At 35.4% G+C, this 13,674-nt stretch overlaps 1 protein-coding gene across 1 annotated transcript in view; it reads right to left on the bottom strand.

Moving 5' to 3' along the window:
- GPC6 (glypican 6) overlaps positions 1-13,674 on the bottom strand; it is a 715,002-nt gene that overhangs the window by 354,073 nt on the left and 347,255 nt on the right.

Raw genomic sequence — 13,674 nt, 5'->3', positions numbered from 1 at the left:
ATACAAGATTTAAACCCCCTACCAAGAAATAGTTCTGTACTTTTGTTCTTTATGCTACACATAAATACTATATATGCAGAAAGCAGTATATTTACAGTATATGGCTCTATACTTTTATAGAGGGAAGGAAAATAATTATTTAAGATTAAAGTCCATATGGGTGCAATATGGAAGAGCAGCAACTCGACATATATAGACCTGGAAATAAAAAAGTAGTTAACAGTAAATGCAGCCAAGGAGCAAGGCTCTGTAAGAATCTTCTGTCAGAACTGGGAGCAGTAAAGGGAAGGGATCATCCTGCTAGCAGCTGATTCCTGGGGGATGGAGGCTGTATTTCAGGTCACACGTTTCAAGCACCTTAGAATGTGGCCATGAGAAAAAAGATTAATTCCCTAGTAAATAAAATAGATCAGACTATTTCAATTGGAAGGGACCTGCAATGATCATCTAGTCCAAATGCAATGCTTGCTAAGCTGCAAGAAGCCTCTTTCTTTTAATTCAGTGGAAAATTTCACTCACAGAATGGAAAGCGTTTTGAGGAACTAACCAAAACCTAAACTTTGCTCTGAAAAAAAGTATAAGCGCAGCATGATTAAAGAAAAAAAAAAAAAACAAAACAACACAATAAAATAAATTTCAGTCCTGTCTTCTAGATAAAATAAAGATTTTGTTTTTCCTTACCTAGGGACTGTTCACATACTACTCCTCACTACCTGACTTGAATTTCCTCATAGAATTAATTTCCTGTTCTTTTCAATTATTAATCATTTAAGCACTCAATATAGTTCTGAACTAAATGACACTGTCTTGTTTTCACCTTAATATTATACTTTGCATCTGATATGTGATAGTTACCCCATGACAACAACACAACTTTTGACAGTGAAGCCCTAAATTATGTTTACAATTTCTTCTAGAGAGAAACTAATTAACAGACTAGCTCTACAACTGTCCTCTTCCACCAAAACAGAGGGTACATGCATGAAAATGTGCTGTCTCAATAATCACCTGTTTTTACAGAACAGGAAAGAGTTTTCTTACAAAGATAATGCACTCAATATTCAGTTTTAGTCCTATTTTTTTCTTTTTCTCTAGTTTTGCAGAAATTCTTGAAGTCTAGTTTCCTATGATGAAAAGTGAAGACTGAAAAATATTGAAAACATGTAATTTTGTCAAAACTCTCATCTTAAGTCAGCAATGAAAATGACAGGCTGTTTTCTCAAAACTTAAACAGCAAAAGAGCTGGATCTAGCAGTTGCATTAAAATTGGTTATTGCAATATGAAGACCAAAAATCTTCCTGCCTTCCTATAAGCTTTCATGGGATGGAATCCCTTGGAGAGGACACAATTCAAAAACTACAAAACTAAAAGGCTGCTATTTTGGATAGAATGTAGCTGTCTCTCTTGAAAAATTAAGCATTGACACAAAATTTTTCTTTCTGCCTTGACATCCATTTTTGTTTCATTCTTCTCTACATCCTAATCAAAACCTTTATGTACAGGACCCTTGTGTCAATGACACACAGATTATGGAAGAAAAATAACTGAAAGGATCCTGACTTTTCAGTGAGAAGGTAGCATTTTTAATTTCTTCCTCAATGATTGTCCAAGAAATCTTAAAACCAAGTAATTACTGATTTTCCAGGCAATTTTCATTTTAATACTATATTTTCACCATGTCAGCTACTAGGCCAAACAGTAAAAGAACCCGGAAAATTATGTAATTTTCTGATATTTGAAGTCCTGTTTTAACTGTCCCTTTCAAGTCAAAGGTGACCTCCAAAAGATGGCTCTGAAAGGAGATTCTGAAAGCTTTCTCTCAGTTATTTCAAACTGAAATCTGAGAAGTGGAAAACAAAAGACTTTGTGGATAGCCTCAATGTGAAAAATTTACTGTGCATGCAGGCCAGAAAATCAATGTAGGCCACAATTTACTGCTGTTAACTTTCACTCATTTAACTGTTTTGTGTTCAGATTGAACATTCATTAGGGATGGTTCACTGAATATAAAGATTCCTGTAAACCAATGGAAAACAATCTACTCTTTCAGCAATTTACATTCTTACTGTATGTAGAAGCCTATTCATTTACAGGCCAAATATTAACAATATTGTAATAATACATTTAATTTTTCCTTAAAGTTTCACCTTAGCCTCATCCTGAAGGGCAATAAATACCTACTGCCTTTTCAGGACTATGCTTCAAATTTGCCCTTTACCCTGTAAACCATAATGATGTCATAACCAACAATTTACAAACACTTATTTATCATCTCAATCCTACAAAGCCTCCAGCTTTTACCAGCATATATTGTCTTAAAAAATAGGAATAATTCAGACACTAAGATAATCAGACTTTCAGTGAGGGTCTCTACTCACCCCAGCATTTCTGTATTCCTAGGGTGGGCACAACTGAAATGCTTCCACTGACCTACAACACTAAGCCACGTGCTTCTGTGAATACAGGCAGCTGCTCCCCTTTCACTCCTCTCTCCCACTCTTCTTTGAAGAGAAGCTTTTAACACCACAAATTGCCCAGGGAGAAAGCACTGTGGTTTTGGCTCATTCAGCGTTCTTACACGATCCTCTGTGGTTTCTTACACGATACCCACTGTACCTCCTCTCTCTGAGGTGTCTCTGCGTTAGCACCGTTCCTGTGCACAAGCTCACATCACCAGCATGCCAGCCTGGCTCTCTCACCAAGCCCAGTGCTTTTCTTCAGTATGTCAAGTCAGGAAAAAAAAACCTAGACTCATTATTTTCTTGTGCAGAATAACAATTTACTGTGTTGGGGATATTCAGCCACAGGCACACAAAATCTACGGATATAGGTTCTTCCTGTTTATTTTTTTACTTTTCTGGGTAAGTGTTTCTGTTAAAAATGCCTCAGCTCAGCAAAGCTTTTAGTGTGTCTATCTCTGAAGCTGGTCAGTGCAGCTCCTGCAGATTTCACAACTCATCAAAACAAATTACAGTCTCAGATACATATTGTCTCCAATTAGCTTAATAATAATACAGGTAGAAAACAAGGGGAGAAAACAACAACAAAATCCTCATGCACAGCTACTGAGCTTGTCTTCTTCCACAGCTGTACCCGTTTCTGTGAAGGCTGCAGTTTAGGTTAGAAACTTACTTCAATTTGTAATGTGGGAAAGAGAAGAATTTTAATCCTCCTTTCTGTGAAAATAGAACCCCAACTCCAGAGTTGTGGCCTGACTTCTATAATCCTTTGGGTTTATATACTTCTACTTTTCTGAAAAGAAAATAATATTTCCCTTCAGAGGAAAAAACAATCTTGAAAAAAATTCCTTAACTTGAAATGTAAGAAAGTGTGGTGATAGAATTTGAAGAAAATACAGAGGTTTTAGAAAAAGAAAAAATTCAAATTTTATGGTATCTTTCACTAATATTAATCTAAAAAAAGCTAAAGAAGATACAAAATGCAGTGTATACATAAAATGAAGGGAGCCTTCAGTGAGGAAGTCTTCATTGTGACTGGTGTGTGATTGTGGTTTTGTGTTGCTGAAGCACCTTTGCTGTGACCATTTATTTAGAAAGTAATTAAAAATACACTTACAGGATTAGGTGAGTTGGCTGTCTGTCCTGAACGCATTCATAATATGTTGGGCTAATATGCCAAATTGACATGGATGCCCATCCAGTATGTTACAGTAAAACACAGCTTTCTTGATAGGAGATGCAGCTGGTGTGTGACAGGTTTCATTCTCCTCCAGTGCAAAGGCAAACAGCTTATTTTAAATTCCTTTCAGCTGAAATCTTCTAACTGTTAGAAATGGCTAGGATCAGCCTCCTAAATCTCCAGTTATAACTCAAAATTACTAGTTTGACTTAGCACCAAATGGGATCGAAGCACTAAAGTCATGGAGATGGAATTTATCTCATCTACATATAGATCACTGTAGACATCTACAACAAATTTGGTTTTCCAGGCCTCCTTTTTTTTGTGTTAGTGAGAAGTAGGAACTTATATAGAGCTATTAAAGTACTTTGTGCCAGATCTCTACCTAAGAAAGGAGGGGAATGACACTCTAGAAGTACCTATTCTTTTTCTATAAACCTTGAATGAGTACTTCAGATACTGCCAACGCATTAGAAGTGTCTACGGTGAATGAGAGATCTCTTTCCATGGATTTTTGTTGAAAGAGAAAAGAGAGCTTTTGCAATTTCCTCCTACACTTTCCTGAGTGAATGAGTATTTACAGCACCTTTCACAGTAAAGTCAAGCAGGTTAATTTGAACAACTGATTTCGGAAACTGTTCTCACTTCACCAGCAGTTCACTACTAGCACTCTCCAGCTGACACTGGGAACTGGAAATTTCTGTTACTGACTCTCTGGAACTGGTTTCTCATCTTCTGCCTTTCCCCTTTGTGCACTTGTCCTCGGTCTTAGCAAGCACCTCACTGTTATATCAGAGAACACAAAAAAAAAAACCTCAGTATAACTGAGAAACATCTATAATTATATGGACACACACCTCCTAAGCCTTTTTTATTTGGAAGAAAATGTCTAGAACCAAATAAAGATGGTAGTGTCCATTCTTCTGTATCATTACATTCTCTTTCATTACTACAGCATCACTTCTATCTGTTAAATTAGACCTGAATAAAGAGTAAGACTAATTATAAAATAAATATAAAATGGAGAAATAATAATCTCATAAATGTTTTTGAGTAATTTCCCTTTAAATTTCTGGTTCTGGCTCTGCACTTATGACTAGACTTGTACTAAATATGTAGAGACAGAATGTAGTTTAAAATGACATGCAAGCAGACAGTTCCTTCCACCAATATAATACTATACTGGCAACTTGGGAATCAAAGGGAATCTTGGGTAATGATCATTTAGTGTTGCTTTTCATTTAGAAATTCATTTCTTGATTCAATGAGGGAAAACAGACAAAATGTGATAAATCTCTATATTGGTTTTATTTGGCTTATTTATTTTTTTATGTAGCCTTCAAGTTGATTTATAACATTACATTCAAATAACTTGGTGGTGGCAGTCTTTGTTGCAAAACAAATGGATCAAATTAACTATCATGTGTACTACGACTCTGGACAACAAAGTGCCAAACAGTACATGGGTGGGTTCAGCACTTTCAAAATGTTTTGTATATACCTTAATGCTTACTTCAGCCACTGACTGATTAGACTGTAGTTATCATGTAAGAGGATTGACTCCATTACAAGGAAAAAGAAAGGAAAAAACCACAGCTATCAAGTACTTGGACCTCTATTAATACAATCTGAGAAACACTCACTATAAATGAGAGCCTGAAATGAGGGACAAAGGTGAATTTTTTCAATGCCAGTAATTAATTCTTGCTTTGCATAGGGTAATTGAGGGCAATCACAGAATATTGCGTGTCATTTCATTACTGGGCCATCAGATGGACTTCTACTTGCACATCCTGGTAAATGTGTTAAATACTTTGGCTGCTGTACCCATGTTGAAGATAAAAGCCTCCTTAACCTTCCTGTCAGTCCCATCTTCCCTTTAAATGTTGTCATTTGCATTTCACCTTTTTTTTTTTTTGTTAGACTTACAAAGAAATAAAGAAACAAAATGCAAAACCTCATGCTTTTCTTTGCTTTAATAGGAAAAAAGTGTCAGAATAACTAAAATAAAATAATTTTGAAACAGCACTAATTATGAACTTACATTGTAATGAAATTCCCTGCCTGGGATGTTCACGCTGTTGTGGTCACTGCTGTCATAACCCTTAGCTTCCTTTTCCTCTGTCTGTGCAAATCCCTTACCCAGCTGCCCAGCACTCAAAAATAGGCCGTGACAAAAAAGAAAGGCAGCTGCTAGATAGAACTAGAAAAATATCAGTTCTGCCTTGAAAATCAGCAACCAGGCTGCTCATTTCATTAATTCTATGAACCCTCCTACAACAGAAAGTGCAATTCCATTGATAGTTTAAGTCACTTGCTCTGAAAAGTTTGACGTACACATTTTTGAACAGATCTTTCTGTTAGTGATCCACCCAGTTGTGACAGTTTTGAGGCCATCATATGTTAGTTGACTGAATATACTTATACATTTCTCTAGTGTAATTTGTGAGGCATAAAGATATGCCTGCCTCAGAATTTTGAAACAAATCTTATGTTCAGTGTGACTGAGAGTACCTTCAGTTAAGTCTTACAAATTATTTCAGTTACTATAATTATACAAGCATGTGTGTTCAAAATATCATTATACAGTGGCATCAGGTTCACCAGTGGAACCCAACTTTCAGGAGTTTAAATTAAGAACTTCTGTAGAGCTCTTGTATGATATGGAGTTTCTGCAATCTGCTGAAATATAAGATCTGAATCTCTAGAAGTGCATCTCTTTTTCCTCATTGACTTTGTGGGGCTCTAGGGAAAAGGTTTTCTGATTTCCATGTTCTGGAAAGATGCCTAGATTACTTAGAATTATCCTTGGCCCCAGTGCATCAATGAAGATAATAAAGATTCCTACGAGTCAAGTCCTTCTAAATATAATATAAACCTAGTGCTTTGAGAAGTTTCCATAGTGTTTACAATATCATGCAGTGCTGTGCTCTTTGTGATCACGCCAGACAACAACTAGTGGTGCGATCAGAGAATCAGAGTTGATATCACAGATAATGAACAACAAAATGAGGATAAAGTAGGACCTTTACCACTGTAACACAAAAATTTTGTTACAATATTTTCAAATAAAGTGAGCAATATTTGAGTCCATGCTCCCTTTGTGCCACAGAGACAACGGTGCAGCCTTGGTCACTTGAGATCATAGAGTCACAAAATATCCTGAATTGGAAAAAAACCACTAGGATCATCAAAGGCCAGCTCCTGGCCCTGCACAAGACAAACCCAAGAGTCATACCATGTGAGTCGTCCAAACAATGCTTGAACTTTGTCAGGCTTGATGCAAGGACTGCTTCCCACTGTTTCAGTGCAAAAACATTTCTTAATATCTAACCTAAATCTTCCCTGACACAGCTTCATGGCATTCCCTTGGGTCCTCTACCACTGGTCACCAGGGGGAAGAGATCAGTTCCTGTCCCTCTGCCTCCCCTTGTGAGGTTACTGAAGATCACAATATGGTTTTCCCTCAGTCTGTACTTTCTTCAGGCTGAACAAGTCAAGTGACCTCAGACATTCCTCATAAGGCTTCCTTTGGACTGTTCACCATCTTCATAGGTCCTCCTTTGGATGCTCTCTAATAACTTTATATATTTTTTTATATTGTGGTGTCCAAAACGGCACAGAAGACTTGAGGTGAGGGTGCATGAGTGTGGAGTAGAGCAGGACATGTAGAGATCTGCATGTTTGTGAAAGCTGCAGGTAAATTCACACTTAGGAAAGAAGTTAAGAAACTGTTGTACCAGTGAAAGCCATGGTCACAATACTCTGTTACCACCTGAGCCACTAGCTCCTGATCTGGGACCTTCCCTTACCCACAGCAAAATATTTTGAACTTAGCCTTTGTAGTAGGCAGCAGTCCTTCTCACTGAGGACAGTCCTCATCAGCCAACTGGCTGATGCCCTCAGTTTGGTCAAGAATAGGTAAAAGAAAATTTCATCAAAACCAGTCACAAGGACAGCCCACCATGTGATGGATATTTTTGCATGTATTGCACCTTTGCTGAAAATGTATCATTTTTCTTGCCGAAAATGTCAGCTTTACAGATCACGTTAAATATATCCCTATTCTCAATGGGTTTGGATGGCTTGATTGCAAATTGCATTCTGATTTCATTTTGTATATACAGCTGCATGTTTACCCGCTGTTTATGTGACACAGTGTATTTTACGACATGGAATACAGTTTGATGCATATTAGCAAAACAGCAGGATATAGGTACCAATATATTTGGCTTAATATCTGATGACAAAAAAAAATTAAAACATCAAAGAAACAAACAATCAGTCAGAGCACTCGAAACTAGCTTATTCCTGTATTATTTTCATGTCCCACAGGGTAGTTTCAGAATCCAAAAAATGCACAAATCAGAACAAAAAATGAGCTAATTGTTTTTAATATTAGCACATTTATTTCATTTCAGTTTTAAAACAACTTCCATTTTTTTAATATAATGCTACAGGTGTTTTTGTTTTTGTTATTATCTAGATTAATGTAAATAGTTTTATTATTCAAAATAAAACAAAAAATAAATAAAAACATTTTAGCAAATTTCCCAAAAGGGAATTATTTTGCAAAATGATTAACATATCTTACATATCATACACTACATATCTTTATGATTTCAGTAATAAGAAGGGAAAGTGAATTAGTTTCATTTTCAACACTAATCTCTTCTATTTGCTTAAAAAAATTCACAGTTTTGAAGATGTCAGGGAAGATTAACCCATCCCATTTATCACAATTACCAGAGAGGAACATTTCCTTGCTATAACTGATTCACTATTTTTTTTTCATGTACTGAAGGCTGTTCTCCTCAGGCCTCACTAAACCTTTCACACTGTTTTTCTCGTACTTCCAAATAGAAGGTGTTATCTAAAATGATATCCTGTGTCCTCCACTACAGTTTTTAGAATCCTTCACACCCATCAGATGAATTTTCATGTGCTCCAACAGTACATTCTCATATAATACTAATTTATATTTTTCCCACATAGTAATGCCATGGATTTCAAAAGAAACTGCACTTTTTTTTTAAAACAGGAAACTAAATTAAACACTACATTTCTTTCTAGGAAAGAAAAGGTTGCTAAAGTTGCTATTTCTAAATCATGATCATAACATGCATTTATTTGTTAAATGTCATTATGTTCTTCCTTAGTTATGCTGACCAAAAAAGGTCTTTTTTTTTGAATGCGTAAAAAAAGAAAAACATCCCTTGATCTCTCAGACTTTGAGACTGTGAGGTCTTATAAAACCCTAACACCCCTAGTACACTAACTTCCTAGGATAGACTCTCGTTAATACACTGCTGAAACATTGTTTTAATTTATTTTTAAACTTAAATCTGTCGTCAGTGAAAGACAGGGGAGCAGGAGTAAGACTATTTGATTCAAATGTGTTTTATATCACTGTGACTTTTCTGATGCGGTGGGAAGATGCGTGTCTACAAGAAGAATGCAAACAACTTTCGAAGCATTATCATCCCTGGTATGCCTCTCTTTTGTAAATTATACACGAAATCGATACCGAAAGTAAGGCTGTCAAAATTGCCTAGTACTAGCATACAAGTGACTCTAAATTAATCACAGATTTTCGATCATCCCATCACTGGAGCAGCATCAGTAGGGAATAACCAAATAGTTCGGCTTGTCATCGGTTCTGAGAAATGAAAAACTGGAAAACACACCTATCAAATGGACCTTGAATATAAATCCTTTCTGAGGACCTGCACATTATTCTCAGCCTGACAAGCCCACCTTGGCTGAAGGATTTATAGAGTGTCTGCTTGCAGCAGAGGCAATGGAGCGTAATTACCTGGATTGAGTATTGCTCTAAAATAGCACAACGGAGGATAACATTTATGAATCACAATTAGTATGAACCCTTCCACACAGGTGGATCATAGAGCTTCTGTTCATCAGTGCCACAAAATAAAGGAACGAAATGATCCACAGAGTATTGCTAGGCCCTTTCCCCAGTCTGAGAGAAACAAGAATAAATTAGCAGAATTTTATTTGAAAGCTAGACTCTACATCATTAATTGAATATCAGCATTAACCACATGATATTGTCAATTTTTAAAAAAATTGTTTAGGAGAAAAGGGACTACCTATTACCAAACATTTATTTCCCTCATGTCAACATAACTTCTCAGAGAAACATGATATGTGTATGCACATATATCTACACACAAATATGTGTATATGTGCTAAATGTATATATACACAAATATACAAATATATGTATATATGTACATATTTGTGTGCAGATACATATGCATACACATTGCATAGACTGCAATTTCTTAATTACTAAATGGCCATTTAGTAATTAACCATTTACTAATTAAGAAATTGCAATTCAGTCATTATAAATGGAATTAAGAAATCCTCCTTGTAGTGTTCTTTCAGATCACATGGGAAAGACTTATCAGATACCCATTTACTAATTAAGAAATTGCAATTCAGTCATTATAAATGGAATTAAGAAATCCTCCTTGTAGTGTTCTTTCAGATCACATGGGAAAGATATCTTTTTCTAGTTTCCTTGCATAGGAAGCAGTGATAAAAATAGCCTGGGAGGAAATAAATATGTGCCCTTCAGCAATGGCCAGAGGAAAGACGGTACTGGCAGCAACTCAATCTGTCATTTGCCAGAGGCGTGGTGTCTCTCTCACATAATAAATAATAAGTAATGACATTACTGCAAAGACTGCATATACTTCTTCATTTGTGAGAGTCAAAAGAGCTATCATCTGTCCCTGTCTCCACATAAATGATCTAAGGAAAACTTCACCTCCTCCTGCTTGTTCTCTGTAAGTAAAAGTTTCATACATAGAGAGGCAATGGATGTCACAGGAAAAAGATGATTTTCAGGAAACCAATAAAAAAGATGATTAGGAACTGTATGGCTGTATGCTGAACTTTAGTAAACAGATGCACAAGTAGTCTAATAAACTGATTGCATAGCTTCTGTTACTTACACGAAAATATCAGCATTTAATGAGGGAAGAAAAAGAAAACAGTTACTGTTCTTAAGTTTTGTGGTCACAACACCTAAGATCACCTGAGAGAGCAAGTTAAAAAGGTCCTGAAGAGATCAGAAGACTACCCTTAAAAATAAATGGTAGGGATCAACAAGGGTTGAATACTCAAGCTGATTTCCTTGGTCTCTTTTATTTAGCAATGTAGACATCTTCGATATTGAATGCTACATATAGCATTCAACAGCAAAATGCAGTACTGAGAAAGTGAAAATTTATTTTTCCATTTATATAAAGTTGGATATTCCCAAACAAAAAATTAACTGTATTTCCATCCAAATTTGATCAGAAAATTAGCATCAGCCATGGACAAAAAATATGTAAAATAAAATTAAATTGTTTTTGAAGACATGGGCTCCATTTTTTTTTTGTTAAATAGCATTAATTTTAATTTACATGGAGAGAAATACTTATAAAACCAAAGTAATAACAATGAAAAAAATTTAATTTTACTTAAAACTATTTTCTCTTTGAATTAATTTTTTTGAAGTTGAGAAAAAGAGAGGGCCCATTCTTTTAACCAAAAGAAAAGCATTGCACTATATGACCCACTATGACATCTAACACTATTAACTACATAGAAGCCTTAATTTTCCTGTTTATAGGGCCAAAGCTTTTAAGAATAAGAATCACGTCTCCCAGTACAACGTGGGATGTTCAAGGACTTCTTCCAACCATTACTTTTTTGGTAGCAGTGTCGCTTCCAGAACCATAAAATGCTCTCCTTGAAGGCAGCAATAGGAGCTTGAGCTTTAGCTTTAGCTCTCAGTTGCTCCTCATTATCCCCATGCTGAGCTGCACTAATGAGTCACCGTTTGGGCTGGCCTGAGCCATCTTCCACAGTGACTTAAGTTAATACAGCTGGTTTGCCCTGAAACAGGGTGGGAGGACTCCCACAAGCTGTTACTGGGCCTCAGCTGTGGGGGCTGTAATGATTACCTGGAGAAGCAGCAATAGGCAGCTGTGAAAAGTAAATTCCAACTGTTCTAGCTAGATCTTGTTTGTTTCTGCACTAACTTAATCAGCATCATCCTAAGCACAGATGAGTTCTTCGGATTTCATTCATCCAAAGACTGGGGAGGCTGGCCTGACCTTTCTTAGTTTATAGAACACAATGAGATCACAGTTTATTGCTTCAGGGGAAAAATAGCAAAATATTACTTTTATGATGGAGACTTAATAGATTTGACATGGCCAGAGGGCATACCAGGTTTCTAACTTTCATCTTCTAGCATGTGGGGTTTTTTTTACCTTAATAGTGGGCTACTATAAAAGTAAATTCTTGCTTTTTACAGTAATGGAAGATGTGACTCTGCAATAGGAACAAGTTGCTAGAAGTACATGGAGAAGATTTTGGAAAGAAACATGAATTCCTTAATTCATACCCTAGAGAAATCCCAAACCTCAAAGTTTGAAGACCTTATTTGTTAAAAAGCACAGAGAAACAACAAACCTCAGCAGGGAGGAAGGAACAAGTTGTGAAACTTTAACAAGATCTCCAAGGAAGCTTAGACAAAAAGGTAAGAATCGATGTTGCTAAGACTTAAAAAAAAAAAAATCAGACATAAAGTTTCATTTTTATGAGCTACATCTGAACCCTGGATAACCTGGCCAGATTCTTGAGTTCTCAACAAAATACCTTTCTTTAATTGGAGAGTTTAAAAAGACTAACTGTTTTTTAGACATTAATCTGTTAATGTTTTTTAGACATTAATCTATTAATCAGAACTCAGAAAAGCAGAAGTAGAACAGAATATTACATAAATTGAAATAACTGAATTCAGTATAGCTCTGTATATTCTTTTATTGTTACTGCAGTAGTTGATTTTTTTTTAGTTATCCGTTGTTCCTGCTGTGATTATCTATTAGTTTATGAAGATTGTAAGGTTTTCATATACAAGATACATGAACCCACAATGCAAATACCCCTATATGTTACGCATACTTGCTGAGTTGAAAGAGTTAATCCAGAAGGTTTAACCATTTCATCATTTCACTGAAAGGAATCTTTTAATTGTTTAAAATAACTTGAAAAAAATTAAATGTGTGTGTAAGTTCTGAGAATAAAACCTTTCCTCCTTCCCACAACCCCCTCCCCCGCAAACAAAACTTCTCAATGTCTGTTAATTTGTTAGCATTAGTACACCTAGAAGGACCATGATGTTTAAATGAGGGAAACCAAAGACAAAAATATCTATTTCTTGTAACAGTATTTTATGTGCATTTAAGCTCTTGGAGTTTTCCTGGAAATATAAAGAGTAATGCATTCAGAACCAAACTTACAAAAAAGTAAAAAAATCATGTTGTACTATTAATGTAGGGTGCACTAAATATTTTGTGACAGGAGCTTGGAAAAAAATACCTTTGTGCTTAGCTGGCAAATTGCATCAAAAATGGAAAATCTATTTGTACTATTTCATAAATTTTTGATCAAGGAAAAATATACTTCATGTTGAAAGTAAGATCTAATTAAAAAATTAACTCTAAATTTCAGTTAATAAAAATTAAAGGAATTTAAATGAAAAATGATCTTGGAACAAAGACTGAAAATAATTCAAACCAAAAATGTTCACTTCAGGACCAGCCCGCAATTCTAAGTCAATTTAATGGTGTATTATCTATAAAGAAGAGAACTAAGTCAAATCCATTCTGTCATGCATGCTTAGAATGAATGATAACTAATTTAAAAAATTAGTTTTATTTAGTTTTATTTTGTTTGTTAAGATGCTTTTCCTGAAACTGGCTATAGAAAATCCTATTTACTGAGACAGGAAGATTGGTTTAGAAAACTTTTGACTACATTTCCATCCAATTTCCCATAGGTACAAGGAGAACTTCTGGATGCATTCAAATTTTAGATGGATAGAAGGTATTTAAACTTTTTCTTTACTCTTTCTCCCATTTTTCTTCTTTCTTGTAGATCCGTAAGGAAATCCCACTAGCTTATGAAGAGTTAAAATGAATTTTAACACAAGGCAATCAATACAGTGT

The sequence above is a fragment of the Pyrgilauda ruficollis genome, unplaced genomic scaffold, assembly GCF_017590135.1.
Source record: "Pyrgilauda ruficollis isolate IOZ18807 unplaced genomic scaffold, ASM1759013v1 scaffold44, whole genome shotgun sequence".
In the NCBI taxonomy this organism is placed as follows: Eukaryota; Metazoa; Chordata; class Aves; order Passeriformes; family Passeridae; genus Pyrgilauda; species Pyrgilauda ruficollis.
Note: the sequence above shows the minus strand (reverse complement) of the source record. Positions and strands in the feature narration are given on the sequence as shown.